The sequence below is a fragment of the Aplysia californica genome, unplaced genomic scaffold (assembly GCF_000002075.1).
Source record: "Aplysia californica isolate F4 #8 unplaced genomic scaffold, AplCal3.0 scaffold00049, whole genome shotgun sequence".
In the NCBI taxonomy this organism is placed as follows: Eukaryota; Metazoa; Mollusca; class Gastropoda; order Aplysiida; family Aplysiidae; genus Aplysia; species Aplysia californica.
The window spans coordinates 1,342,615-1,347,492 of NW_004797319.1; the positions used below are offsets into that span (position 1 = coordinate 1,342,615).

Consider the following 4,878-nt stretch of genomic DNA (forward strand, 5'->3'; position numbering starts at 1 on the left):
GATCTCGTGGCCTAGAGGTTGAGGTGTTGACTTCTCATTCAAAGGTCCTGGGTTCGAATCCGAGTAGTGACCCAAAAAAAAATTCTTCTCTAAAATTGTCTCCTTTTACCTCCTTTCTGCTCTCTGGCGTGCTTTTCTATTGGTTGATTTCAAAATGTCACAGATATTCAGATACCATCTTAAAATGGTTGCTTCGTGTCAGAAGAGAGGTTTCTTGGAAACGTTTCGATTTGAGGGCGAATTTCCGAATTCACATTCAAATGCATTCTCGAAACATTTTAGCAAGTGCTAAAATTTTCAGCACACAAACCAACTCAGAGACAACTGACTCTCAAGAAATGTGACCGTGAGTGTGATGATACAGCTCTTGGAAATAGCTCACCGGCTCCACATCGACCCTCACTGACAAAAAATCACTTAAATTACAAATCTTTCTATACAGAAAATAATATTGGCTTTTAGGACATATCTTACACGGTTTTTGAGACGGCTTAGTAGTATGATCTTTTTCAAGTTGATTGAGTGTTTGGAGAAGATAGGTGTTGGCAGCAATTAGACAGTGAAATGAAATATCAGAATACACTAAAAATTCATAGAGGAGTAAGACAAAGTTGTGTCCTCTCTCCGTATCTTTTTACAACCCATACAGAGTTTATTTTTAGAGAATCTCAAAAGCTGCAGGGTGTCACTATTGGGGGCCACAACCTGAGATACGCAGATGAAACAGTTCTGCTTGCAAACACGAACAAAAATCTTTCTAAAATTGTGAAAGTAGTAAAAATGAACAACAGCAAGGCAGGTCTCGACACGAACTCCATAAAAAAAATAATTGTCTTATCAAAAACTTCTGGAAAAACAACAACCATAGATGGGGAAAGAATCGAACAAATGCACCAATTCAAGTATCTAGGGTCAACAATCACAGATGATGGAAGAAGTGAAAAAGAAATAAACGTAAGATCAGCAACTGCAATAACACGATTCAGCCAAATGTACAGACTATTCAGGCAACTATCTCTCACTTTAAAAAAGAAGAAAATGCTGGAAAGCTATATCTTCCTCATATTCCAATATGGTACAGAGACCTGGGCTTTGACAAGGAAAGAGAGAAAAAATATATGCGTTTGAGATGTGGTGCTACCGAGAATGCCCAGGATAAGTCAGAAAACAAAAAAGACAAACAATGAGGTGTGTCAGATTCTACACACAATACAAACCCTGCTGAATAAAATAAAATGTAGAAAAATATAATACTTTGGCCACTTAAAACGACACGAAACCATTTTGAAAGAGGAGGAAAGATAGGGCAGGAGAACCAGAGGAAAGCAAAGAATGACATGGATAAAACACCATAAGAACATGGACAGGCCTGGATATAGCAGAAAGTGCAACGGCAGCTCGCGAGCGTGAAGGATGGAGGTTCAATACATGTCAAACTTTGAGTCAGAGATAACACCTCCAGGTACCCAGGTTCAGGTATTATTTGGTATTGCTAAGTTTTGATGTTGCAGCTTTCATAATGAGATGGATACTTTGCAGGTTTTAGCAATATTTTATAAACCGGCCCTGTTGTTCAATGGGTGAAGGTGTTTGGTCCAAGACCCACTTTACTTGCTACTACATGTTACAAACAGTATAATGGTTGAAAAAAAATTCTAGGAAAAGCCATTTGGAGATTTCTTTGCATTGTTGGTTGAAAAAACGAAACTTGACTCTGAACCGGCCAAAAGGTTCGACGGTTCATAGTGACGAATGAAACATAATGCTATTACGCTTCACCATCAGCTATGGTGACTTTACAAGATTTGACAGTGCTTTCCTTCGGATGTTAAAACGCAGTTCCGATTTCTCCATGACAAGTGATAACGCAATTTAAATAGGATCTCAAACTGGAACTATCAGTGGGATAAGCGCAGATGTCTGGATCATGCTAAGGAAGATAACATAACTTGACTTAGCAGGTTTTGTAAGTGTACTCCATTATTACTAAATGTTAGAAATGTCTTCTTCTTGTACGCTGAGACCTTGTGTAGAGTCTTGGGGGCGCCGTGTTCACGATCTGTGTACCAGAATACTCAGTGCTTAAGGTTTTGCACACCCCTTAGTGATGCAGACTGTTCGTTACTTCTTTTGTTTCTGCTTCCCTTTCTTCATGCCTATACTGATCCTTGAAGAATGATCTTTTTATGACTTGTTTGTATTGTGGTGGGCTGGGGACGTCACTGTTAGGTCCTGTTTTTTTTTATCTTCCCCACGTATTGTTTCGTCGACTGCTGGAAACACAAGGAGTGGTGGCGTTTGCCTATTCGTAAACGAGAGGTTGGCACGCAAGAACATGTGCCCGTAAAAGATTGCCTGTGAACAAAAGAACTTCTGTCGGTTAGTGTTAGATCTTACTATCTACTCCGTGAATTCACCGGCATGATTACAACGTAACTTACTTTCCACCCCAGCAAAGGAAAGTGATGTCTTTGGCACACTCTTTTCCACCAGGAAATCGTTTATCCCGATCCTGTGATGCCCGTAGTTATTCTCGGCCACTTCAATCACTGCCAACTGGACTTTGACCTCCCTGCCACACTTTTATCAAGTGGCGTCGGTAGCCTAGTGCTGAGGCAATCGGATCAAGGAGATTAAAAGTAATGGAGGATGCTCTGTGGGGTGCACCGAACGCCCGATAGGAGCCCTCTCTCGCAGCGGAACTATGGTCTATTGTATTAGTATAGGGTTTTACGGCGCTCGCAACTGCTAAGGTTATATGAGCGCGCGAAACACAAGTTGTTTACTTTCGCAAAATTTTGCTGCACGATTGGTTAACTAATTGTTTCTAAAATGCTAAAATGTTAAAATATTTAAATTCAGTGTAAATATATTTGTAATTTAAAACAACTCTTAAAAGTAACAATAAAAATTTAAATAGTACGTTTTCATTTTACAATTTGCCATAAAGGCCAATGGCCTTCATAAAATTCAAAATTTTGCTGGGAACAACGACGGAAAAAATATCTTGCAATTTCTTGCATTAATATTTCCTTCGGATCTCTCCAAAGTCTAGACATTCTGTTAAGATGTGTCTAATGGTAAAATCTGTGTCGCATCCGACACAGAACGGCTTCTCATCTCCCTGTAGGAGGTATTTGTGGGTCAGGGCCGTGTGCCCGATGCGCAATCGAGTAAAAATGACTTCGTCTCTTCTGGAGAGGTCCGAAGGATTTCGCTGTTCTAGTTTGGGTTTTTATTTCATATAGTTTATTATTGTTCTGCTTTTCCCAGTGGCTCTCCCACAGACTGGAGGTGTACTTTTTGACTTTATTTCTAAAGTCAGTCTGTGGGAGAGTGTTTGTCGTTGATCCCAGCAGAAGGGATGAAGCTTTCTTCGCCAGGTCGTCTTACCTGCTCGTTCCCTCGGATGCCCACATGGCTGGGTATCCATGCAAACATGATGTTTTTTTCTGTTTCGGATAGTGTATGAATTTTCTGTTGTAGCCTAACTATTTTTGGGTGTAAGAGTGTGTAGTTTGTGAGTGAAGTGATGCAAGACAGAGAGTCAGAAAGGATAAGGAAAGATTTGTTAGGAGAATTTTCTACAGAGTCCAGTGCCATGTCAATGGTAGTGGCCTCCGCAGTAAAAATTGAGACTTCAGGATGGAGTCTCCTCTGGTGTGTATTGTTGGGAGATAGGGCTGCGTCGCCCACTTCATTGTCTTTTTTGGAGCCGTCCGTGAAGATGAGCTCCGCACCGGGGTATTTATCTATTAGTTTTTTGTAATCTGCTTTAAAAGTTTTGGTGTTTGTGCTTTCTTTGTTGTGCGTGGTCAGTTGTAAGTCTACTTTTGCCTTGGTGAGGTGCCACGGAGGGAGGTCGGGGAAAAGAATTTGTTGGATGTCTTGTTTGGAAAAGTGTACGTTTTTGAGGTCCTCAAGGATTCTGAGGCCGAAGGGTTTGATGAGTTTTTCGTTGTTTTGGAATTTGTTTATGGTTTCTGGGTTTGTTTTAAAAATGCTGTTGTGCGCTGGATTTTCCGGTGTTGAGCTCTGTTTAACTGCGTATTGTAGTGAGAGTTGTGTGCGTCTGAGTGAGAGTGGTGGTATGTTGGCTTCAGCCTGGAGGCTCTCCACCGGAGAAGTGCGGAAAGCCCCCAGAGCGAGGCGGAGTCATTGGTTCTGTATTGGGTCTTGCATTTTTAAGATGTGTGGTTTTGCTGATCCGTAGACTTGACAGCCATAATCAAGCCTGGACCGGACAAGGGAGATGTACAAGTGGAGAAAGTGTTTTGAGTCCCCGCCTCACTCCGGATGCGATAGAACTTTCAAAGCGTTTAGCGCTTTCTGGCACCTCACACGAAGGTCTTTGATGTGTGGTATGAATGTGAGTTTTTTGTCGAAAATGACGCCGAGGAAACGAGCTTGGTCCTGGACGGGAATCCTTTCCCCGTATAGTGTCAAATCCGGCTGCAGCACACGTCTGGCGGGGGAGAACTTGAAACCGTTATTGTTTGCCCACGTTTCGAGTTTGTGCAGCTGCGTTTGCAGCTGCCTTTCCATAGATCTCGAATGAGGATTTTTCGAACGGCAGCCTATCAAAAAGTCGTCAACGTATAACGAGCTGTCTACGCTGTTTTGGAGGGTTTTCACAATGGAATTAATTTTAATTTCAAATAGGAGAGGAGAAAGGGTGCTCCCCTGGGGACTCCTTCTTCCTGTTTGTGGGGGTCTGAAAGGGAGGATCCGACACGAACCTGGAAGGAACGGTTCTTCAGGAAGTTGCCAATGAAGGCAGGGAGGTGACCGCGTATGCCGAGTGCATGCAGGTCTCGAAGAATGCCGTACTTCCAGGTTGTGTCGAAGGCTTTTTCTAGGTCAAAAAAGATTGCGATC

General features: G+C 42.2%; 1 protein-coding gene across 1 annotated transcript in view; it reads left to right on the plus strand.

Annotated features, from left to right (window-relative positions):
• Positions 1-4,878, plus strand: part of LOC101852155 (collagen alpha-6(VI) chain) — a gene marked incomplete in the record, with an annotated part of 55,135 nt that overhangs the window by 605 nt on the left and 49,652 nt on the right.